The sequence below is a fragment of the Trifolium pratense genome, linkage group LG1 (genome assembly GCF_020283565.1).
Source record: "Trifolium pratense cultivar HEN17-A07 linkage group LG1, ARS_RC_1.1, whole genome shotgun sequence".
Classification (NCBI taxonomy): Eukaryota; Viridiplantae; Streptophyta; class Magnoliopsida; order Fabales; family Fabaceae; genus Trifolium; species Trifolium pratense.
In genome coordinates, this window is record NC_060059.1 from 23,705,929 (window position 1) to 23,733,147 (window position 27,219).

At 36.3% G+C, this 27,219-nt stretch overlaps 1 non-coding gene and 1 pseudogene across 1 annotated transcript; one reads left to right on the forward strand and one right to left on the reverse strand.

The window, feature by feature from the left end:
* Positions 1–274: 274 nt before the first annotated feature.
* Positions 275–8,359, reverse strand: LOC123910102 (annotated as a pseudogene).
* Positions 3,553–3,625, forward strand: TRNAF-GAA. Its single transcript has one exon. It is a non-coding gene; the product is annotated as a tRNA-Phe (tRNA).
* Positions 8,360–27,219: the final 18,860 nt, after the last annotated feature.

Here is a 27,219-nt window from a genome sequence, read left to right on the forward strand (position 1 = left end):
GTTCTGCATGGCGAATACCACGATGCAGTCAATGACGTAGAAGAGGTCGCTTGACGACGAAGCTGTTGTTGCTAATGCAGGGGTGTTGAAGCAGATCGACAAGTTGTGGTGTATGGGTGCAGATACGCCGCTAGAACACACCATTATCCTACACAGCCTTGCACCACGGCTTTGTCATGCATGCACCCGACCATAATCGACGGATACAGGACCGTTTCATTAAACCCAAGTCTTTTGGTTGTAGTTTTTAACAAGAATCTTCATCATATTAATATTAGGCATCAGTAACATATGAATGCAGATAATAATGGCCTCCATGTATTACAATTTTTTTCCACTGACACCTTTCTTACAGACCATCCTCTTTATTATTAATTAAACTAATACCCCCTCCCTTGTTGTCTACAATTTTTGTTTGATAGCAGACAAAAAAAATGTCATTTGAATTTTGAAGGGCAAAATTAATAGCTAACTCCTAACTTCAGGCCGCTACTAGCTGTCTCATATTAATAGGAGAAGTGTAAGTTGAAGAACCATAGAAAATTTTGTCGACAAAGATACGCGAAGCTGCCTCCGTAGGATGAAATTGATCCCAAAAAACGTGGTCTTGTCCGTTGGGACAAAGGTTTGACATAGGGAGGCAAGGAGCCCTGGCATTTAACTCTCCTAGTCCACAACAAGCACCTTTCACCTCCGTAAATCCTGAAATGGATTCATAAACTATTTTAGTATCAAATTTCACAAAAAGTTATTATATAAAACTAATATGTGCGATCAATTTTGATTTGATAAAGTGGCTAGATGAAGTGCAACACAAGACTTCTTAAGAGGTCACTCATCATAATACTACTCTCGCACAAACACGTGTGGAGTTTTGATAAAAAATAACAATCACAATTCTCATGAAAAGAGAACATTGTAATACCGTAGGAAGCTGGACTTTGAATAAGGATGCTCATGGCGGAATAAGTGTCAAAATAGGAGTAGATTATGCCTTCATTCTTCGATTGCCATTCTTTCAACATAGATTGAAGACCTTTGTTATATTGAACTGACCAGTAATCGACTTCTACAACGCATTCCGTTTTGTTCTTGAGCCTGAACACAGGACAGCATCCAAGTGCCCCTACTCCCGCAATCTCAAATTTACGGCCACCGTTATCATATAATTGCTGCCGTATTAAAAAACATAAGTGATCGTACCTGATTCAGAGAGGTTGATCGACGGCCAGCTGCTTGACGTTCCTCGCGGTGGTTGACGGTTGACAACGGAGGGGGGTTTGTACCTGTTTACACTCCGACGCTCAAGTCAGTGAAAGGCACAAAAAGTATGAAGTTAAGAGTGAGAATGAGATACCTGAACCTCAACTGTGAGGTTGTATTTATAGCCCCCAGCGCGGGGCCAACGATTCCTTCTATTGTGCCGCCACAGGGCAGATCCAATAGGGGAACTGCTAGGGTTAGCGTGGTGTGCAAGAGAGTTTGTTGTAACAAACTCTTACCCTAGATTGGTGCGCAAGGCACGGAGATGATTTGGGCAAGTTTCCTTAATAGGAAACTTGCCCATTAAGACACGAAGGTGTGCTCGACATAGTTATTGAGGTGAGTTTTCAAGCGTGTGCTCGACATGTTGAACGCTGTTATATTCGACATGTCGAGCACGTCATGCGCGTTAGGAAATCTCTGGAAGAATGCTGAGCTGGATTGGAGGGCTAAGCGGGTCAAGATTTCGGACCCACGTACCCAAGCGGATTGGACCTGGAGCGGGCGGTGGGTTGCTAGGCCCAGTCCAGAACAATAAGTAATAGTTTATCCTCTTAGCAAGCATGACAGAATATAATAATGGCATTATTATTATGGTTCAACTATATGTACACCATTGTGTCAAGAAAAAAAAAAACTATATGTACACCATTTGATTAAAAAAAAAAACTATATGTACACCATCAATAAAAGTGCTGATGAAATGAAATACAGTAAACTTATACTAGCCTATTTCTTGCTTGAAATTTCATATTTATTGATAATGAGTTCAATAACGATAATATAATAGGAATTGGCTTATATTCATTGTTTGAAATATGTTGTGCTTTAACGGATTCAAAGTTGGACTATTTTGTGATGGTGAAGCCTAAGCCTCTATTTGGTTCTGCGGCTAGATTTATGCGTTTTCACAAAACCGCGGCCAAATTTCGACATTAAGATAGAAGCTCTATTTTGTAGCTTCTTGAAATCACGGCAAGATTGTATCCACAGATGCGCCTCTTAATACGAAAGGTGCAACCAAACACACTATCTTTAAAATATATTGTGGAAAATTTACCGATATCAAATGAAAATTAGCCACATTAAATTTGTAAGTGGTACCTACGAGTTTCACTTCACTTTCAATTTCAAATTTACTTATGTGATTAATTTTTATTGGATATTACACAATTCTTCAAAAGTAACTAAGAAAAAACCTTTTGGGGTTGGTGCAAGTTAAACATCCTTGTAATGTATGATAACTTAAGTAAAAACCTTCTGAATGACACATACAAACACGAACATAAGACACAATATTAATATTGACATGTCAACACCGATTACACTTTAAAATGAATTTTTTTTTATTATAATTATGTGTCGGCATTGTGTCGATGTCTCCATATCAAAATGTGTTAAACATTAGCCACACATTTAATTCGAAGTGTCGGTATTAACAATCTAAGTACAAGCTATATGAGTTGAGTTATGCGTTACCTGTAGTTGCAGTTTTAGTGAGAAAATCATGGAATCAACATATTGTTGTGGGCAGGGGCATCTCCGAGTTTTAGGAGACCCTGTGCAAAATATAAAAGTGGCCCCTTAATAAAAAAATATAATTTTTTTTAAAAAAAAAAATTGTCGATTTAAATTGCATATAATACAAAAAAAAAAATCATTCTTATTCTTGTAAACATATAAATTATCAATATTAAACCAATTGCATTAAATCAAATGGGACAAGAAATACAAAATAATTATCTTTGTATATAACGTCAAAAAGGAACATCATAATCTAAGATTAAATTTTATGCAAAGATTAAAATGAACTAGAACTATACTTACGAGTATAGATAACTAATCTATTGATACTCATATGATATTTTATGAACATTAACAATATATAACTATTATTTTAGGGCCTAAAAATTAATCTATTAATATACATCTGATATTTTATAGGTGTAAATAATATATAAGCAATATTATAGACCTCAAAATTTTGAGTTGAAGCCCTCAAAATTTTAAGGCCCGATGCCGTCGCACATCCCGCACATGTGTGCAGGCCGCCCCTGGTTGTGGGGTACTTTTCTTACGAAGTTCAGATGACTCAAAATATCCAAAGAGATCATTGCTTCCAATCACCACAGCAAAAATTGATTTTGAGAGATGCTTTTGTAAAGCACTTGCTCCAATTTCTTGTGTCAATTCCCCATACACAACAGTAGAGTAATAATCCACTTGTTTTGTCAACGGTAACGATTGTTTCTGAAAATATATAAACTAAGAACATAAGAATAACATCAAGCGGGGATAACTCAGTCGGGAGAGTGTCAGACTGAAGATCTGAAGGTCGTCTGTTCGATCCACGCTCACTGCAAAGCTTCACATTTTTTTGTTTTATGTTCTCTAAATATTTTGGGCCAACACAATGTGTTAAGAATATTGATTGTTAGCCAAAGCTCCCTTTAGTTAGTTACATTTACCATTAGGTGATTAGTTTGTTAGAGTTGATTAATAGTTGGTTAATCTCCAGATAGCTCTATATAGGAGCTACTATTGTACCAAACTCATTATCTTTTATCAAAATGAAATCTTACAATTTATATTCTCTCTCAAGCTTTCTAAGCTCTTATCGTGAATCTTCTCTTTTTTATCAACAACTTCAAAATCTTAACATGGTATCATCGCCTCAGTTGCGATCTACGGCATACCGTTCTTCTCATGCTTTCGCCGCCGTACTGGTACCGGAAAAATCAGAGCGATACCTTGATTATGATTCCGCTGATGAATATGAAGAAGATGCAACTTCTGTTGATGTTACTGATTCAGTTTTTGCCAACATTGTTCAAGCTCAAGATTCTGATTTTGCAGCCATGGAGGAAAGGAATTCTGAATTCCTTTTCGGCAGTTTCAGTCAAGATTCAGAATCTGAAATGGTGCAGATAATTCCTATTGAGACTATCAAACCTTCAATTGAAGGAAGATCCATCAAAATTGGCGAAATTGATTGCTTTCTATTGGCTTCTGAATCTGAATTGGTAGCAGAACGGAAAGAGCAAGGATTTGTTTTTGAAGATGACGAATTTGTTCCTTCTTGCAATGAAGAAAGCTTCATGGAGTATCAAGACGATACCACCTTTGGTAGCAAGAATTGGTTCAATTTGCCTCAGCTCGGTGCCTCCGATGACGATTATGCGATCACCAATTCAAGAACCACCATGTTCATCTTTCTTCCTCCGTATAAGGTTCGGTTCTCATCTTCTAAGCTTGAGAAATTGGTTTCAGCAACAACCACGCTGAAGCACATCAATTTCTTCTTCAACCTATGTGGTGTCTACATTGAAGTTTTTGATCCCGGTGGAATTATGTCAGTACTTTACAATTCTGCTATTATGCTCTCTACTCTGTTAATTTTCAATTCAATTTCACTTTTCCCTTTCGATCCCGGTGGAACTTCGGAAAACATTTTCTTTTCCCTTCGCATTATAGCCATCAATTTTCCCTTTCTCGGACATTTTGACAATTCAGCTACATATTATTTGTTCATGATTGAGTTTATTTTGGAAGTTGAATTGAATCTTGATAGAATACATGCGGTTGTTATTGTTACTCCATTCACAACTTTGTGATACAATGGCTGTTGTAATGTGGCATTTGCAAGAAAGAAACAAAATAGCAAGGCTCTTGTTCTGTTTTGACATTGATGAGTATTTGGAGTTCTTGAGATTCGGCCATTATGGTCTTATTTTCTGCAGTTAAGAAGTAGGATACTGATACAGTTTCTATAGTTGTGGAAATTGCAATCATTATTGTCCTTGCTGTTTTGGTTTTGTTTTCCAAACTCATACTAAGAATCCTCTTGCTATGAGTTTGAGGGAGGCTATTACAAATATAGGTCAATTCTGCAACATTGCTAAGTTTTGGTTCTGCAACATTGTTCAAGATTGATTGATGGTTAGTTACTGATGGCTTTCAATCAAATGGTTGATGAGGTTTGCAAATTCATACCTTTGGAAGCATGCTTGTGTGTTTTGTTGGAATCATGGTTAGTTGTTATTGCTGCCTCAATTGTGAGTTTAAATGAATGCTCAAAATCAATGAATTGGTGTAGACTTTGTTGCAAATGAAGTAAAATCACAGTTTCTTGTGGATTTCCATTTCATAGTTGATCCTTTATCCACTATGTTCTACTGCAACAATATCCTGTATGCTATTTGTGGCTTCTGGTACTACTACCCTTGCTAGAATAATATCATTGCTAGAATTAATTGGTACTTCACACTATTGTCAATTACTGAGCTGCAAGTTGCAGGGTGTTTGTGCCTATTCCAACATCATATTAGTGGTTTGGTGCTTCTCTGTGCAAGACTGGTTTATAGGTTCAAGACTTATGTGATTGTTCTATGTAAAAGTTTATGAAAGAGTGGACTTCGTGTTGAGAATGTCTCCATTGTGAATGTATTGCTTTTTGGTCTCAGTTTGCATCACTTCATACTAGATGGTCTTTATTTTTCTTGTGAACCATTTAAAGCTCTCAAATTATTTGTTGCTGCTACACTACAGAAGAGTTCTTGGTACAGTTCAAGCTTGTCCTTCAACCATAGAAAATGTTATGGAATAGATGTTTTTGAAACAGTCCCACCATTGTTATGTGTTCTGGATATTGTGATTCACTTGTGCCACCAAGGATTGAATATAACAGCTATGATATGGTAGATTGGGCTGATACGTTTCTGATTTCATCTGAGGCTACTCATTTGGTTCCTACCTCTCTTTGATTTTCATGATGTCTGTTGCTGCATTTTATGTCACTTTTGGAGGTTCAAAAATGGATACAGGTTTTAGTCTAATTGGAAGGTCACTTGCTACAGAATATGGAAGGTGTTATGAGGCTAGTTGCGCAGATTTTATGTTACTTGCTTGGGGTCTATGGTTTACATGACTGTATTACAAGCCAATATTCAATGCTTTGTTTGTCTTTAGTTTTGTAATTCAAACTCAAATTGGTGAATTTCCCGATGTTGAGTTTGAGGGAGACTGTTAAGAATATTGATTGTTAGCCAAAGCTCCCTTTAGTTAGTTACATTTACCATTAGGTGATTAGTTTGTTAGAGTTGATTAATAGTTGGTTAATCTCCAAATAGCTCTATATAAGAGCTACTATTGTACCAAACTCATTATCTTTTATCAAAATGAAATCTTACAATTTCTATTCTCTCTCAAGCTTTCTAAGCTCTTATCGTAAATCTTCTCTTTTTTATCAACAACTTCAAAATCTTAACACAATGGGTCGCTATCACTATTACAGGCCCACATCCCTCAGAAATGAATAAGATTATCCAAAACATCATTTAAATTATTATTTTTGGTATTAATCATCATTTAATTTTTTTGGGTTTATAGAATTCTTAATTTTCTTTTGAATTTGTAATGTCCCTTTTTTAAGTTTCCAATTCTACTCTTAATTTTTATTTTTATTTTGAAGAAGAATTCTACTCTTTATAATTGCTATACATAGAGAATACAGTATGAATTATTTGACTTTTTTTTTCAATTTTACTCAATAAAAATTAATTTTACAACTATTATTTTTCTAACAATTATCCTTCACATGGGTTTATTATTTTACCATTTTGGGAAATTAAAAAAGGAAATGAACTTTGTGACTTACATAACGTTCATCTGTACCATCAAATATCCCAGCACCTGCGGAGGCAAAGCTAACACCATTGATGAAGGATACATTTTTCTCATTTTTGTTGGCCTTTGATGTTAAAAAGAGGTAAGGTGGTGAAGTTGCCAAACCCAATTTCTCACCTGCAATCATACATTTCATTTAAGACAAACAAAAATAAATGACTTGGAAACTCTATTCTTGTCACCACACGTGTATAATATTTTACTAGTGTGTGCATCAACATAAAAGCCAAAAGACAATAATGATATTAACATTTGAATTGGATGTATATGTATCATGTATGTACTAATTTCCACATTAATTATAGGGAAGTAAAAAATAATTCACCACTAAAATTTATATACTTGTAAGGTCTCGATTTTAGGATGAATTAATATGTATGTCAAAATATCACGATCACTATTGTACATAAAAATAATGTTGGAGAAGTAATATTTTCTACCATTCTTGTTTTGTTTTTGGCCATAACCATATAATAGTATTTTTTTTTTTCGTTGTTAGTTCACCAAATCAACTCAATCACATGAGTTTCTTGGAAGAAAAAGCTTAGAATTGAAAAGAAATATACTTTGGCCACCAAAAATATCTATCCAACAGACTACTAATTGGAGATTACTAACATACATAGTTCTAATTAGTGTTATTAAAGTAACTGATTGTTAGTTGGTTCAGTGGTAATTGACGCTGGACTTAGTAGGGGAACCACGGTTCGATCTCCCACAACTGCGATCGAAAGGGGCTTGATGCCAAAACTGACCACCAAACCAGATTAGGAGGCCCAGTGGGCCGGATACTGATGGTGAAAACAAAAAAAAATGTTCATTAAAATGAGTTGATTAATTAGCAAGTTAATTATAATTTGTTATGTTTTCAAAATTAGGCATAACATATTCTCCCATTTGGAAAATAAAGAGGAAATAATGAGACCATAGAAATTAGAAAATAAGATTTGATGATTTTGGAATTTCCATAATAACAAAATATTTATCATCAAAGATATCATTAGTAGTATCTAACAATATATTTGAAGAGCCAAATAAGATAATTGAATATTGAATCACATACCAATAAAATCTGCAGCATTTTTGCCGTTGCTAAATCTCCCAGTTGGTTTATGATCAAGAAAATCAATACCATAATGACGATGATTAGCCTTAGCAATAGAAAGAGTCAAGTAATTGTTGTTTCCAACATCTACAAGTGAATATCCAAAATACATAAACAGCAGGAACCATTTGAGACATTGAAAAACCATAGCTTAAAATAAATACAAAAGAATACACAAAGAAAGCTTTGAAACCCATCTTGGAATAATATTACTACTATGTATGTGATTGCTTAATATTGAACTTGTTTTTGGTTTTAAAGCAATTCTAAAAATTTATCAATGAATGGTACACGTCAATTTACGCGTGAAAAGTAGAGAGATTTGATCGAATGGTTAGTGAAGCAAAGTGCACTCTTTAGAATATATTCTCCACCCACTTATAGTTGATATTTTATTTTTGTTATAATTTTTTTCTAACATAACTTAGATCTGTTATCCCGTAAGTATATCTTAATTGATAGAGACAATGGATATAAAATACAGAGATTGGGGTTCGAACTTTGATATTCCCACTATTCATCGAGTTAGTAATGAGATATTTGAGATAAACTACTTGACCAAAAAGAAACTTAGATCTTTTAAATTGGCTATAAAACTATTCATCGAGTTAGTAATGAGATATTTGAAAAAAAATTATTAGAGTCAACTCATTATAGTCGAGTTATATTTTTAGAGAAGAGATGTGTTGTCAACTCTCTGAATATCCGGTTAATATAATTGATAAAAAAAAAAAAAATCATGTTAATATTCTATGTTGACAAATGTTGTCATTGTCAAAAGTAAAATTCTTAAGATGGGCTTTGGAGCTAAATTGCAATGATCCAACTAGGACATCCTAATCTCTAATCTTTTAACATTTGTAAGCTTTATGATTTTAATTTTTTATGTAGCTGATAATCACGTGACATCCATATACAATAAATTAGTTGAATGAAAGCGAAAGCATTCAATATACACAAAAGTGTACTAGTATCTCAAATCTTCTATTCTTTATAGTTTGGTTTAATATATGTTTGTAAGCACATGAGGCTGACACATCAAAATCCTATGCAGGGTATATCCCACTAATAAAAGCTACATTAAGCGCAAAGAAAGCTTTTATACGTGTACTAAATAGATTATTTTGATCTCCATGAGTTTAGCTCAGTTGATTGGAACATTGCATTATATATATAGAGATCGAAATTCAAATTTCAAACATTCCATTTTTCTATTTTAAAGTATAATTTTTAGTCACTAGATTACTTAATAAAAAAAATTATTTTGTGTACAAATGCGGGAATTAATTAATTAAGTGTTTGAGACAGGTAGAATCATGTAAATGAACGTATTGAGGATGTGTAGGAAAAGCGACCGCACAGAGTCCTAAATTTTAAGGCACCAAAATAATTATTTTTCTTAGGTTAAAGTAAAAGACTTTACTTTGAGTCTGGTAAAGAGTCTTTCAAGAGAGTTAGAGAGAGCAATAGACTCAAAAGATTTGAGCAATAAAACACATGCAAAGATGTTTTTGGAATTTTGTTTATACTATTGAAAAACTTAGGTCATTTTCTAATGACAATTTGAAATTATCTAGCATAAATTTTTTTTGAAGGAATCTAGCATAAATCTTGAAACTTATTTGTAACATCATTCTTATAAAATTTGTTGTGAATTAAAATCAATTGAGAAGACCACGGTGGAATAAATAACAATAACAATATCATGTTATTATTCAAGGTATTTAGAATGAGTTTCTTTTGTACCAAAAAGTTTCTCAACTCTAGAATTTCACCTAAAAGGCGTGTTACACACACCTTTTTTAAATTGTTCTTTCTAATTCTAATAAGCAACTATTAGTTTTGGGTCTAACTCATCCTCACAAAACCGGCTTGTAAGGTGAGGATTGCCTCTTACTTATAAACACTTGTCTAGGTCATCTCACAACCGATGTGGGACTTCTCTTAACACACCCCCTCACGCTCAGCACTATTGGGCTTGGTGCGTGGATATAAACGGTGGGTGGCCCGATAACGGGTGACCCAACGGATCTCGGAGAGGCTCTGATACCATATTAGTTTTGGGTCTAACTCATCCTCACAAAACCGGCTTGTAAGGTGAGGATTGCCTCTTACTTATAAACACTTGTCCAGACTATCTCACAACCGATGTGGGACTTCTCTTAACAGCAACTGTTAAGTGCTTTGCTATTGGTGCACCCGAACCAATTAGGGTGACTTTTGAAAATGTCAGTCTAGTCAAGTTTCCTTACCGGGTAGCGTAAAGCATGAGATTCTCAATCTGGCACTTTTTCCTTAACTATTTTTCGCCTTTTTATCCATTTTAAGTGCTTCTCGCAACTGAGAGGTCTAAGCCCCGTCTATTTACATGGGATGGCTAACGATCATTCTTTTCCTGTACTTTACTAAATAATGAGTACTTTTGCACACTCACTTTTTCTTGTCCTGGTCTAAAAATACTAAAGCGTCCTTCCTTCTCAATGGTCGGACATCCATACAATACATTCTTTTTTATCTTGTGCCCAGCAAGAAAATGAATATGTGAACACGCAGCTTAATCCCTTGTTTATTCACTTTGCATAGGCCACACAACGGGTACACTTAACACCAAGTCAATCTTCAAGAAAAAAGTGAACTACACAACATACACAAATGTTTTTTTTTTTGAAGAAGCTAAATTAGTCCACCCAAATTGGCACCAGAGATAATCGAACCTGGGATCTTAAGGAGGAGCACACTCTCAAATCTCAAGCTAATACCACCAGACCAACCCAAGTGGGTTAACATACGCGAATGTTAATACACACTCACTCGCAACATGCACCTTGTGGTGTATTTTAACCACTTTTTAGTTATCATTTGCTAATACACACTTCCAAAAAATATGTGAGTGTATTATACCAAATGTCTATAGGAATTGTTATATTTGTGGTGACGTAGTCGTGTGTTTAACGTTTATTTTTGTGATTGAGAGCGAGCGAGAGCTTCCATGATTATTTCAGTCTCCCTAGTGCAAAACGTGACGTTTTATTTTACTCATGCGGGCGGATTTTGAGCACCAGTAGTCCAGTTCCCTCTCGCCGAACTCGCTCATACCAACTCAATCTAAACCAAATTTTTCAACCCATTTACCCGTTACCCATTTTAAACCATCCAAATCTCTAGGTTTTTTTTCAATTATTTTTTTGGTTGAGACGGGTCTCGATTTTTTGTCCAACTCTAAATATATTCATGTATTAAAATTTCGTTTATGTAATGTCTTTATCAATTGAATTAAACTCACAGAGACGTTACATTCAAAACTCAATCTCTATATATATAATTTAATATTTTAACAATTGAGCTTAGCTCACAAGTATTTTTTTTTTTTGTCACCTATTGACTAGAAATTTCATCTTACAAGTAAATAAATTAAGTGTGCAGGATTCCAACCTCGACTCCGGAAAAAATCATTTGCAATAGTATAGTATTTCATTTTATTTTGAAATCTAGTAAGTTTTTTTGGAGACAACAAGTCAGGTGTAGTGTCGTGTAGAATACAGTGTATTTTGATGGTTTGATTAAAATTACGTAAATGCGTACAATCACGTAATCAGTGGTTTGTGATGGTTTGATTAAAATTAAATGGCCTTAAATAAAAGTGTATTTTGATTTTTATTAATAATTAAATTAGGAAAATGCTAAACAGTGTCCCCGGACACTAGTTAAGCATATAAATATGAAAATTCTGTCTTGGAACTTGTGCATTCATTACATTGAAAATGTAAAAAATTATCTCATCAACATTAATTTTATTTTTTATTTCTATTTTTGGTATGCTTAACAAGTACCCGGGGGCACTGTTTAGCATGACCCATTAAATTATTGGTTTTAGACTTTAAATCGTACGATCTTAATCAAATGGAATTAGAAAACATTGATTGTGTGACTACACGAGATCAATATCCATAATACTATTAGTACTATACGTCTATACTATTGTAATAGAAATATGGAGTAAAATGTTCTCGTGAGCTTAACTCAGTTAGTAGGGACGTTGCATTATATATGCATAGAAGTCAGGGTTCAAATCTCAGTTATCTCACTTATCCACCTCAAAGGTGGAATTTCTAACCATTAAACTACTTAACCAAAAAAAAATTATGGAGTGAAATAAATTAGTGAATTGCAAATTTGCCTCATTTCCTTCCTATAATTTACGAATTAAATAAGCAAAACTACAAAAGTAATCGTTAAAAGAAAAATATTTACTTAGACACAACAACAAATTAGAGGTGTTAGGCGCATACACATAAGTAAAAAAAATTAAAGAAGAAATTATTAGAGTTATATTAATTAATGTGACTATTTTATTTTATTTTATTTTAATTTATTTTAATTGATGTGTGTGCGCCTAAGTGTTGCGCCTATATCATTGTACCTTGGAAAGAATGCCTCTCTTTAAAATTGAATGATGTCAAATAAATTGGTCAATTCGTTAACTTGTGTCATTAGGGAGGAGTATGATGTGGCACATTAGATGCATGTGTGACAATCTATGTAGAGATGTCAACGGGACAGGGAATGTGCGGAGGAAGCTTCCCTGTTCCCCGCTCCAAAGTGTCTGCGGGGAAGTTTTTGCCTCCATTCCCTTCTTCACGGGAGAATATTTGTCCCCATCCCCATCCCCACAGATCCCCACGGTACCCGCGGAGATCCACGGATATCGAATATTAACAAAATTTCTATATTTTTTGGTCAAAATTTTGACAGTAGTATGACGTTTTTTTTTCTATTTAATTTAAAAAAAACAAATATTTTGCATCTTTCTTTTAAAAAAAATAAAAATAACACATAATGCATTCATAACCAAAAAACATTGCAAAAGCATTTGGCTACTAATAATCATACAAAACCTAATAACCAAAATATTCCATAATGTATAGCAAAGTATGCATAATCATACAAAAATTCATAACCAAAATATCTCAAAATTATTGGTAATTGGTAAATATTCAACCAAATTAGACAAATAATAATAATATAGTTAAGTATTGGACGGATTCGGGGAATCCGCAGGGACGGATGCTTCGTCCCCGATCCCCGCCCCGAAGTGCCTACGGAGGAGTTTTTGCCTCCATCCCCGTCCCCACGGGAAAAAAATCTCCGTTTTCGGATCTCCAAACGGGGCAATTCCCACGGGGATCCGCTCTGACGGATGCAAATTGACATCCCTAAATCTATGTAGTTGACATTTTATGGCATAAGAACATAAGGACTCGTTTTAAGTAAAGACCAAAAATATATGAGAATTAAATAGCATAAGAGAGCGTGAGATTGATAGACAAATCGAGGAAAGAAAGTTATGAATTTTTAAAACAGTTACGAATTTTGGAGAAAATGGCATTTGTTACGGATATTTCATCTATGTGGAGTGTCATGTATATTGTTTTTCCGAAGAAGAGTGTCACATATATTGCTAATGTACCTCGACGGTGGCAAGTTGGTTGGGTTTCTCTCTTGTCCTTCCACATGAAGCCAATGCTCACGTTCTGCAATTTGGAGGATCGTTGCCTATCGGTTATGGGGTTAAAAATATTCTTTATTTGATTTGGCGACATGTTGTTGGTCTATTTGGAAGGAACGCAACAATCGTAATTTTAAGTTAAGCTTTGTCTACGGATCAACTGGGGGAGAATATTAAAATGGTCTTTTGGTGGTGGCTTAAAACTAGGAAAAAAGATTTTAGTTTTGATTGTCATCGGTGGTGGTCGAATCCTTCTGGTTGTCTGAGCATCTAATAGTTGGTTGTTATTACGTGGAGAAGGGAATGTAGTGCGTCTCAAGGGATTTCTACATTCTATGTTAGTGTAAAAAAGAAATTGTTGTATTCTTTTTCTTCAAAAATCAGGGTGTTTTGTCGCATTGCTAAAGATTTCTCATAGATCCTACGGTCTTCCTTCTCCCCTCAAGCTTGAATGTCACCTTGACTTGTGTTCGCTTTTGTTTAAACGCTTTACATCTTATTTTGGACATTTTTGTGCCTTATTTAATACTCCAAAATCTCTCACTAGTAGAATTAAAATAAACAAATTGTTATGTTTAATTAATAGTCCAAATTTGTTAGAATAAGAATGAGACCATATATAACATATATTAGTCAAAAAAAAATAGTATATAACATTCCACACACAATCTTGCCCCTCTCCCATGTGTGTGACTGCATGTGCTTGACCTCTACCACTGTGACATTGTTGAATACTACCTCCTGGAAGTCTTGAATCTTGATGCTAATATTACAAGTAGGAACTTTTTATAGATCTTTTGGTCATAGTGATTTTAATGCTAAAATTGGAAATAAAGTTTTGGTTGAAAGAGAACTGTTATGTTTTTCTTGTCAATGATGAATATATAAACATGTTATGGTAAAGTCACGGGTGGTGAGGGGTTTGGACAGTACGCTATAAGTACTGGTTCGATCCCCAGCTCATTGTAAAAAAAAAACAAAAATGTTGTGGTCATTATTTTATGGAAAATTCTATGGTAAAGTCATGTTTTGGACTTTTTTAGTGAAGACATTAATTTGGCCAATGAAAAAACAATGTTGACTTAGTCAATGTCACATAGAGTTATGTGGCACATATCATTTATATGGTCCTTACCATGTATCTTTATATTTATTAATATTGTAACCAAATCCCTACTATAAAAAAAGTTACAAAATTATCCCAATCTTTATATTATTTTTTTAATTTTAATTGTTATTATGAAAATCAATTAAAACAACATCAAGTTACTGTCAAAATCAATTCAAACAACATCACAACATCATTGTCGTGTTGAAAGAAATCTCTTCTTCCATTCCTATCGAAAGAAAAAAAAAAAACTTTTCTTTTATCATCATAATCGCTGATTTATGAAAAAAAAACATAACAAAAAGTTACAAAAATGATAGATCTGAGTTCATTATCAATCAGTTGACTTAGAAAATAACATATTTGGATTTAAAGTTGCAAAATAAGAACAAACGTACCACTTCATCAACAAATCAAATGAAACAAATTTGTTGATGTTTGGGTAATTGCCTTGCTGAACTGTTTTCAAGTTTTTGAAAATTTGAATTTTAGGTTTTTTTTGTTTTAGACCATTAGAATCAAAATTAAAATCATAAATGTATTGTAAATGATTTTTGTCATATATCTGAATAATTAATTGTTATTTTCGACGTTTAATTGGACCTGAAACCGTCGGGTTTCATGCTGGTATCGCGGGTTTGAAACCGGGTCGAAGTGACCCGGCTGAAGGTTGAAGATGAAGATTAATATAAATATAAATTTATCATATAAATAATACATAACGCAACATTTTAACGTCGTGGGTTCGATTCCAGTTTGCTTCATTTGAAGATTTATTTTTTCTTTTTGAACAGCCATGCAAATAAAAATAAAAATCACATTACTTCTACAAGCCATATTCGAACACAGGACTTGTAGTAGTTAAAGACGTCACCTAACCACTGGGCTGTGATCAATTTCTGATTATTTGTGCTGTTAGGATTAATACAGAGTTTCTGTGATTTTAATCATATAATTATATAAATTAAAATTAATTACTTACTGTTTACACAATTTAATTATTCTGAATTAAATATCAATATGATTTTTATAATTTTAATTGATTAGGGAGCAGTCGCAGCATCTTTAATTAAGTAAAATTATTCTAAAGTACTATTAATATTGGTCTTTGACTCGTGGTTATAATCCGGTTGAAGTTAATGACTTGAAAATTATATAAATAATTTAAAATTTAAAAATAAAGTATAATTTAACTTAAGATTATACTTTGGTTTAACTGAAGCATTATTAACTTTAGTCTTTGATTGAAGATTATACTTCGATTCAACTGAAACACTATTAACCTTAGTTTTTGACCGAAGGATATACTCTGGTTGAAGTTAATGCCTTAAAAATTATATAAATCAAGTATAATTTTACTTAAGATTATACTCCAGTTCAACTTAAGCACTATTAACCCTAATCTTTTACAGAGGGTTATACTCGGTTGAAGTTAACGACTTAAAAATTATATAAATAAAGTAAAAATTAAAAATATAATATAATTTGACTTAAGATTATACTCTAATTCAACTAAAACATTATTAACCATAGTCTTTGATTGAGAATTTTACTCCGGTTGAAGTTAATGAAATAAAAATTATAAAAATAAAGTAAAATTTAAAAATAAAATATAATTTGACTCAATATCATACTCCGTTTCAACTAAAACACTATTAACCATAGTTTTTGTCTGATGATTATACTCCGGTTTAACTGAAGCTGTATTAACTTTAGTCTTTGACTGAGGGTTATACTCCGATTGAAGTTAATGACTTAAAAATTATATAAATAAAATAAAATTTAAAAATAAAGTATAATTTGACATAAAATTATACTCTGGTTCAAATTAAACACTATTAACCTAATCTTTGACTAAGTGTAATATTTTAGCTAAAGTTAATGACTTTAAAATTATATAAATAAAGTATAATTTAACTTAAGATTATACTCCGGTTCAAATTAAACACTATTAACCCTACTCTCTATTTGAGAATTATACTTCGGTTCAACTGAAGCATCATTAATCATTGTCTTTGACTGAGGGTTATACTCCGGTTGAAGTTAATGACTTAAAAATTATATAAATAAAGTAAAATTTAAAAATAAAGTATAGTTTGACTTAAAATTATACTCTAGTTCAAATTAAACACTATTATTATTATAAAAAAAAATTAAACACTATTAACCGCAATATTTGATTGAAGGTTATACTCCGGTTGAAGATTGCACTCTGATTCAACTGAAGCACCATATATTAACCCTATTCTTTGACTGAAAGTTATATTCCGATTGAAGTTAATGAGTTGACAATTATATAAATAAAGTATAATTTAACTTAAAATTATACTTCGATTCAAATTAAGCAGTATTAACCCTAGTCTTTGACTGAGAATTATACTCTTGTTCAACTAAAGCACCATTAACCATTGTCTTTGATTGAGGGTTATACTTCAGTTGAAGTTAATGATTTAAAAATTATATAAATAAAGTAAAAAAAATTTAAAAAGAAAAAGAAGTATAATTTGACTTAAGATTATACTCCGGTTCATTTTAAACACTAATAACACTAGTCTCTGATTGAGGATAATACTCCGGTTCAACTGTAGCACTATTAACCCTAATATTTGACTGAAGGTTATACTTCGGTTGAAGTTAATAATTTAAAAATTATATAAATAAAGTATAATTTGACATAAGATTATACTCCGGTTCAAATTAAACGCTATTAACCCTAATCTCTAACTGAATATTGTACTCGGGTTCAACTAAAGCACCGTTAATCCTGTTATTTGACTGAGGGTTATATTCCGATTGAAGTTAATGATTTAAAATTTATATAAATAAAGTATAATTTTAAAATAAAGTATAATTTAACTTAAGATTATACTCCAGTTTAAATTAAGCACTATTAACCATGTTCTGGTAAAAACAAGGGGGTTTATATTATTGATTAAATGGTGTGATTACACTCAGTTCAATCCCAACAACCCTGGGAGTTTTATAAGTCAGAATTCGATCCCTTTACAAATGAAAATGTGAAACTATTTATAGACCATTAAAGCCTTCTTCTCCAAGCTAGGGTTCCTACAAATCCGGTCTTCAGCGCCTTTTCCGGTGATGCAGCGTGAAAGTAGGAATAAAACCTTGGTCTCCAAGCCATGGCAGTTTCAAGGAGTTGGTTTCTTCATTCCCAAGTTAATCGCTAAGGCAGGGAAGGATGAAGATATTTTATTATCGTATGCAAATCCGTCTTATGGGCGTTATCCGTCATCACCTACCTCGCCAAGGTCTTATATCGCCAAATGGACGTTTAGAATTTAATTGTTTTGGGCCTGTTTCCTTTCTCATATTAATTGGGCTAGTTTGATTTTGCCTTTAAGCCCATTGCCCAGTCCACAGCCCCCCAAGCATGAGATCCGTAGGAATGAAATGCTTAAGTACAATTCGAATTTCCCTCCATAATTCTTGGCGCGTGATATACCACGTTTCTCTCCCACTCTCTGGCGCACGTTCTTACGTTCATGAGCAACTCTCATTAACCGTTTCCCCACCTGCTGCTGCCATGATGAGATTCTTCGTCTATAAAAGTGGGACTTTGATGAAATAATCAGTTCATCCCTTCTTACCTGCAAAATTCTAAGCTTTCCTTTCAGAGTTATGTCTCCCAAAAATCCTTCTTTCGAATGTGGTCAATCCCCGGCTTCCCCCGTCATTAAGCGGCTCCGGCGTATGTTGACCCTAAGCACGGAGGACTTGATGGATGATTTTGGTGAGTTCTCAGAGTTCGTCAAAGAGCTGAACGATTATTGCTAGAGGCTAACCAAGGAGGAGAAACGCTTTCTTGATAGTGTGTTACGTTTGGAGAAGGAACTGAAGGATAGTGCATCCTTTGTGATTGCTGTGGAAAATGTGAAGGAGTGCCATGCTGAAGTCACTGAAGCTGTTGACAGCCAGATAGAAATTACGAAAGAGACTATGGGTGTGCAGGAGGAAATCTTGGGAATATGCTTTAATGAGGAGCGGAGAGTGGACGATCGTTTGGCGCTGCTGAACAAGGAGATGAAGCCGCTTGTGAAGAGGAAGAGGGCTCTTCAAGGCGAGATTAGGGATGATGTTGCTAAGTTGATTTCCAGGCGCCACTCTTTGGTGGACCTTTTGGACAAGCAGAGCGAGCTGAGAGAGGACCTGAAGCCTATTGAAGAAAACATGGTGAAGGCGAAGAGGGTGAAACGGGCATTGGAGGAAATGCACCGTATCGCCGTTGCCGATGCTGGCGAATTAGGGAGCTCTACTGTTGTGAATTCGTCTTAAAATCACACCAATGAATAACTTGATGTGTGGAGCAATAGAACGGCAACCAATAATTAAGCGGAATAAGCAATAATAATAATAACCGATAAAAGATAAAGGAGAAGAAAGAACACGATAATTTGTTTACCCAGTTCGGTCCAATAATGACCTAGTCTGGGGGAGAGAGCAGCCCCTCCGTTCCACTATATCAAAGAGTAACGCTACAAAGAAATTCCCAATTGGGTTACAAGAATTAATCCTAATTCTACCCAAATCCCGAATCTCTTCCCGTGGCCAAGAGACTCAATTTGATAAGTGTTTCCCAAGGTGTAACAATCCCCTTTGCCCAACCCTAGAGTTATACCAAGAGACAACCCCTCTTGTTTCTCTCTAAAACCCTAGCCTTTTGTCGGCGGCAAATCCTAATTGATTCCCTACATCTCTACTCTCTTTTCTCTCTCTCTCTCTCTCAATTTTTCTATGAATAAAGCACTCCCTATTTATAGAAAAATAATATGCCAAAAAATTAGTAACAAATCTGTTTTAAAATAAAACAAATCCAAGTCAAAGTATCTTCCAAGAAAATATATTTTTTTCCCAAAAAATCTTCAAAACATCAAAGATGCAAAAAGATTCAACAAAGATTTTTTTTGACTTCTTGTAACTGAGATTTCAAGGCATATCCAACAATTCTCCACCTTGCCTTTAAATCGATGGTGATCCGATCAACCACCGTGCTGCTCTCTCCATCTTGAACCTCTATTCAAGATCACCGGATCGTACCTCCCTCTTCATCCTCGGAATGCCTTCCGCTCTCATGAAGATCTTGCATCCCACTACCATAGGATTTTAGGTAGCCCCACAAGATTCACCGCACCCTCTTCAGACTCCGAAGTGGTCAACTTCGTACCTCCCTGAAGAAACGCTTGCTCCTAACTATCATCAGAATTTTAGATAGCTCAACAAGCTCCACCATCCCTCTTCAGCCCCCGGATTGTGCCTTTTCCGTCCTCCTGAAGAATCGCTTGCCTCTGACTATCCATGGATTTTTGCGATAGCCCTACAAGCCTTCACCACTCTTCGACCCCGGAATGCCTTCCGTACTCTCGAAGTTTTGCTTGGCTCCAAACCAACCTTGGAATTTTAGGCGGTTCCACAAGCTGCAACATCAAACTCTCCTTGTATCCAACTACCTCCAGCAGTCTCACAAGTTACCAAGTCTGATCACCTGTTGCTTTCAATTGCCTCCCTGAAGATCCTCTCAAGGTCTTGCACTTCTTCAGCCACAATTGAAACATAACTCACAAGGTCTTCATGGTCATCCCCCTTTGGTTCAACAATACCACTCTCCTCCCTATCTCTGATTAGATAGCCAAGAGCTAATGTTGACTGTCTACCACTATTGGAAGACTCCACCTCAAACTGAGTTTCCACCAAAGTATACCCACCATGATTTCCACCTTGTAACACGCAAGACCTCTTCAATTCCTCTGAAACATACTTCAAGCTATTGTTAGTCTCCAACAATTCCAGTTCAGTTCAACACCTAGTAAACCTTGTTCACTAGTCCAACTAAACTCATGTCACTAACAGGTCCACCCGAAGTCCCACAACTCAACCACATTATGAGAGTCACCACTAGTTATAGATACATGACCAACTATCTTTGCATCTAAGTTCAGAAACATACCTCACATCGTGTAAAGAAACTCACGATTGTCAAACTTCGTAAGACAAACTAAACCCATACCTTGAACCTTCAAGCTTTCCGTTTTCAAGATGAACAACTCCACCTTCAACTAGCTCTAGAGCCTCAAAGTATTCATTCTTTGACCACACGTGATAGGAGCATCCAACGTCCATGACTCAACACTCCACCGAATCTCAACTTCCACTAGCACCTCCGCATAATAAAGTTGTTGTTTCAGAAGTAACCCGAGTATTCTTAGCACCGCCTCTCCAGGCTGATGTTGAGTATTATTACCACCGCCTCTCCAGGCCGACCTTCTTCGCCATCTCCATTAACTCGTTATCTTCGAGGCACCGAATATCAACACTCCATGTTTTACCCATCATCCCGAACATTAAAATTGCTTCCATCTTCACTTTCCACAGTTCCAAATTGCTTTTGGAAAGTCCCTCGATATCCGACTTAGAACCCATGGTGCTCACTTCAAATTGTTCCGATGCCCCACGGTGGGCGCCAATTGTTGTGAATTCGTCTTAAAATCACACCAATGAATAACTTGATGTGTGGAGCAATAGAACGGCAACCAATAATTAAGCGGAATAAGCAATAATAATAATAACCGATAAAAGATAAAGGAGAAGAAAGAACACGATAATTTGTTTACCCAGTTCGGTCCAATAATGACCTAGTCTGGGGGAGAGAGCAGCCCCTCCGTTCCACTATATCAAAGAGTAACGCTACAAAGAAATTCCCAATTGGGTTACAAGAATTAATCCTAATTCTACCCAAATCCCGAATCTCTTCCCGTGGCCAAGAGACTCAATTTGATAAGTGTTTCCCAAGGTGTAATCAATCCCCTTTGCCCAACCCTAGAGTTATACCAAGAGACAACCCCTCTTGTTTCTCTCTAAAACCCTAGCCTTTTGTCGGCGGCAAATCCTAATTGATTCCCTACATCTCTACTCTCTTCTCTCTCTCTCTCTCTCTCTCTCTCAATTTTTCTATGAATAAAGCACTCCCTATTTATAGAAAAATAATATGCCAAAAAATTAGTAACAAATCTGTTTTAAAATAAAACTAATCCAAGTCAAAGTATCTTCCAAGAAAATATATTTTTTTCCCAAAAAATCTTCAAAACATCAAAGATGCAAAAAGATTCAACAAAGATTTTTTTTGACTTCTTGTAACTGAGATTTCAAGGCATATCCAACATCTACCATGCCATGAAGTCTTCTGTTTGCTCATCTTTCCGTTTTGTGTTTTTCTTTCTAGTACTTGTAATTTGCTTCGCCTTTTGGGATCTTTGTTGTTTTTCTTTCTGTCCTTTCGTTTACGTTGTATCAAAATTTGAATTTTAAGCAGTTTCTTTTCCTTATGCGCTGCTCTTTTTATTTCTGCTCGTGTCGCCTCCTTTTTTTTTGCAGTTTTTCGGTAACTTAAGTGGGTCAAATTTTGACTCCTTGGAAACATAAGAGTGATATTTCCCGAGATAGTCAAAGTTTGGTGGTTGCAACCGTCCAAGCATTTATGACTACCGTTAATAACGATGTTAAAAAAATTGGCTATAAATATCACCCGCTAAAACTCGAATTTCTATTAACTTGTTTTGAATCCTCTCAATGGGAAAGAACAATGCCAAAATACCTGCTGCTGAGAAGTCCCAAACTCAGCGAAGGAAGAAAAGGGTAGAGGGGTCTACCTCTAACTCCACTCGCTCCCGAAGGTCCAAAGAGGTCAAAAAGGTGGAGGTTATCGTTCTTTCCTCAGATACCTCCGATTCTGGTAGTGGTGATGAGGATTATGTTTCGTTTCTGGAGACGTATGTTCCTCCCGAGCTTTCTTCTCGAGCTTCTTCGTCGGGTGAAGAAGATGGATCCCGGATTACCGTGGAATCCAAGATGACGCTTCCTGAGCCTGTGCAGAAGGATTCGGAGTCCGAGTGATGGGATTTTTAGGACTAGTTTTTCTTTGTAACTTTGTTTTATATCATTGTATCTTTATTTTTCGAAATTAATAAAGATCTCTTTTTTGGTCTAGGACTGAATTTATTGTTCTTGTGTTTTGCTTTCTCCTTAATCTTGAATCTCTTCCCATTTGGGCGTTTTTCCTTTTTGGTCTCGTACTTTTGGCGTGGTTATTCCAGAGGCGCGTTGTGCTTCGAGGCGACTTCAAGTTCGCCTTTAGGATGATAACTATTTGACGATAAATCTTCCAAAACTTACTCTCGGGATACACGCTTTTTGACACGTATTTAATCCGACGACGCATGCGATACTTCTTACTTCGACTTCAGGACTTCAACCAGTCGAAAAGGTTTCCCTCGTTATAAGTAGTATCTCCGTTTTCTCTTTTCCCTTTACTTATTTCTTCTCGCGAATCAGTATTCTTTTCCGCATATCCTTCTTCGATCTTCCAGCAAGCCTTTGTTCAACGCTTCGTGTTAGGACGCTTCCAGTTTATTTCTCCAAGCTTTGTCAATTTCTTTGAGGTATTCTTTCTTTTATACCTTACTCCTTTTCGCCGATTTGGTCTGTCTTGAGTAGGAACCCTAGTTTTCTGATTAGGTTTGGATAGATGGTTATTTTGAGGGAGTTAGATGATAATGAGGGGAGGGTTCCTATTTCTTCTCCTAGTTATCTCGAATGGGCGCAACAAGTTCGCGCCCACTATACTAGGGCTAACGGCGTCCTTAATAGCCGAGGGTTTTACTCGGAATTATGGGGTTTTGATGTTGGGAGTAGTAGTAGTGATAGTGATAGCAGTAGTGATAGTGGTAATGACAGTGATTGTGTCATAATCTCCCCTTCCTCTTTCACAGGAAAGCGGAAGAATCCTTGTCGAGATCTGGTCGTTGCTGATTACACTCCAGTCACCATGGAAGTTCCTTCGAAGTATACTAGTGTGGAAATGGTGAGGAGCTTTAGGAAAGCCGTCAAACTTTCTGACTCTCGACATGAAGATTCTATTATTACCGAACCTGTCAGAGAGGATGAGTTTGTATTTTCTAAGAATGACAAACCGCCGCATTATTTCTATCTTTATACTGGCGTGATCCAACCCCTCAATATTTGGCTGCCCTTTACTCCTTTTGAGGCGGAGATGTTGAAGGTTCTTAACGTCGCCCCTACCCAACTTCATCCCAATAGTTGGGCCTTTGTCAAAGCCTTCGAGGTGATGTGCTTAGGTTTCGAACTGAAACCCTCAATTGGCGTCTTTTTCTCTTTCTACCACATTAAAAACTTAAAACCTCAAGCATTAGTCTCCCTTAGCAGTCAACCTAATCGCCGCCTCCTGAGTTTATACGCTTCCAACTTCAAGAACTTTAAGAACTCTTTCTTCCAGGTTCGCTGTGGCGATCAATTCCCGGATTTGATGTATGATGAAGTAGAAGATCCTTTATTTCCCTTCTACTGGACCGATAACCCTAGGCTTATCAAGGGAGCCGTCTTTGAGGCCTTGAGTGATTTTGAACAAGATACCGTCAACTTCCTTGACTCCTATGCTCTTATGGATACCGCCGACATTCTTAGGTGTGAGGGTAATAGTGAAGCCCTGACAGAGTATTTACGTAAGTAGTGCATTTGGTATTTTTTTACTTCTGTTCAATGTTGATCTCGCCTTATTACTAACTTGTGTTTTTGTCTCTTTATTTTTGCAGAGAGAATGAGGACTATCTCTAATGAGGAGAGACTGGCATTCTTGGCTAAGGCTCGCCAGCAAAAAGCCAATCCTGCTGTCGCTGTGGTCGACCCATTGAAGCAGCTACAAGTGGAGGAAGCTGCTGCCAAAGAAGGGCGAAGTAAAAAGAAGCACGAAGGGCGGATCCGTGTCGAGATCCTGGGGAAAACAACTCCTGGAGCCAAGGAAACCGAGGGTGTCGCTCCTCCTCCTCCTAAAAAGCAGAGGGTCGAGAGTACTACCCAAACTGTCAAGGACGCCTCCAAAGGTAAAGGCGTGGCTTCCAGTTCTTCTCAGCCTCCCTCTCAAGACGCCGATGCCGGTGCTTCCCTTACTTGGAGCTCTTTTGACCCTTTCGAATTCATTGAAAGAGGAGTGACTATGGTTGGCGATATGACTCGCTTCACCAACACTCCTACTGAGGACCTAAGGAAAAAGGCTTTGGAGTATGAGGTTAAGGGCACTCTTCTCAACTATTTGCTGACTAATCGCCAAGAACAAGAGGTCCAAGAGGCGAAGCAAAAGGTGAAGACCGTTGATGATAATCTGGCTGATATTGAGAAGAGGTATACTGAGACCAAGACTAAGCTGGAGGCAGATATTAAGAAGCTGAAGGAAGAACAGGAAAGCGAGGCGGAGAGGTTGAGGAAGGAGTATGAGGAGAAGCTGGCCAAGATTAAAGAAAGCTATGCCGCTTCTGAGGCCAAGCTTAAAGAGAATGCTGCTGCTCAGGACGAGAAACTTTCTAAGCTTTCCAAGGAGAAGGATGAGGCGGTACTGTCTGTTGGGACCTTGGCTGATGAGAAGGTTAGGTTGGAGAACGACATCAACGAGCTTCAACTCTGTGCAGCCAATCAATATGATGAGGGTTTCGCCTTTGCGATCGAGCAGGTTAAGCTGCTCTTTCCTGATTTAGATGCTGCGCGCCTAGGCGAGGCTGATGCAATGAAGCAGATAGTTGATGGCAAGCTCGTTCCTTACGTTCCTCCTCAATGAATGTTTTATTCTCCTGTTGTAATAGATTGAATCTTGCCCTTATGTGGCTTTTGTAGCTATTTGTATGCCCCTTCGTGGCTTGAACAATTTACCCTTTATTGGGCCTCTATTAATTCCTTTATTTGCAATGATCCTTTTTCTTCATAATTTTGCGGATGAATTTTGCATTACGTTTTGAGGTAACGCCTTCTGTCATTCTCACCTTGGAAACTTTGTCCCTGTTGTCATTTGGCGTTACAATGAATCGCCTTGCTTTGGTTGTGTGTACGCTTCTTCTGGCGGTGTTGATAATCTCGCCTTTCTTTGCTGTATCTTTTTCTGACGCACCCAACTCGTAAGACTTACAGGTAACGCCAAGGCCTTGCAACCTTGTTTTATTTTTCTTTTTCTGACGTACCCAACTCGTAAGACTTACAGGTAACGCCAAGGCCTTGCAACCTTGTTTTATTTTTCTTTTTCTGACGTACCCAACTCGTAAGACTTACAGGTAACGCCAAGGCCTTGCAACCTTGTTTTATTTTTCTTTTTCTGACGTACCCAACTCGTAAGACTTACAGGTAACGCCAAGGCCTTGCAACCTTGTTTTATTTTTCTTTTTCTGACGTACCCAACTCGTAAGACTTACAGGTAACGCCAAGGCCTTGCAACCTTGTTTTATTTTTCTTTTTCTGACGTACCCAACTCGTAAGACTTACAGGTAACGCCAAGGCCTTGCAACCTTGTTTTATTTTTCTTTTTCTGACGTACCCAACTCGTAAGACTTACAGGTAACGCCAAGGCCTTGCAACCTTGTTTTATTTTTCTTTTTCTGACGTACCCAACTCGTAAGACTTACAGGTAACGCCAAGGCCTTGCAACCTTGTTTTATTTTTCTTTTTCTGACGTACCCAACTCGTAAGACTTACAGGTAACGCCAAGGCCTTGCAACCTTGTTTTATTTTTCTTTTTCTGACGTACCCAACTCGTAAGACTTACAGGTAACGCCAAGGCCTTGCAACCTTGTTTTATTTTTCTTTTTCTGACGTACCCAACTCGTAAGACTTACAGGTAACGCCAAGGCCTTGCAACCTTGTTTTATTTTTCTTTTTCTGACGTACCCAACTCGTAAGACTTACAGGTAACGCCAAGGCCTTGCAACCTTGTTTTATTTTTCTTTTTCTGACGTACCCAACTCGTAAGACTTACAGGTAACGCCAAGGCCTTGCAACCTTGTTTTATTTTTCTTTTTCTGACGTACCCAACTCGTAAGACTTACAGGTAACGCCAAGGCCTTGCAACCTTGTTTTATTTTTCTTTTTCTGACGTACCCAACTCGTAAGACTTACAGGTAACGCCAAGGCCTTGCAACCTTGTTTTATTTTTCTTTTTCTGACGTACCCAACTCGTAAGACTTACAGGTAACGCCAAGGCCTTGCAACCTTGTTTTATTTTTCTTTTTCTGACGTACCCAACTCGTAAGACTTACAGGTAACGCCAAGGCCTTGCAACCTTGTTTTATTTTTCTTTTTCTGACGTACCCAACTCGTAAGACTTACAGGTAACGCCAAGGCCTTGCAACCTTGTTTTATGGTTCAGCGCTCACATCTGAGTTGATCTTTAATAAAGATTCAGAGCTCAAGTTTGAGATAACCATTTTTGTTGGTTCAGAGCCCGTAACTTAATCAAGTTGACGCAAATATTTTGACATATGCAAAAAGATATAAACTACTAGAATTTTGAAATTCAATGAGCCTCGATAAAAACCCCAGTTGAAACAGGGGAAAAGAGTGTCTCATTGTCTTTTTATTCATTTATGAAAATGGTTCTTATACATCATTAAAAATATTGCTAAAAGGAGAGAATGATTTTACTTATTCTTCCACCAGTAACGTGATGCCCCGCGACTAGCTGTAGTAGAACTTTAAATTTGCTACGTT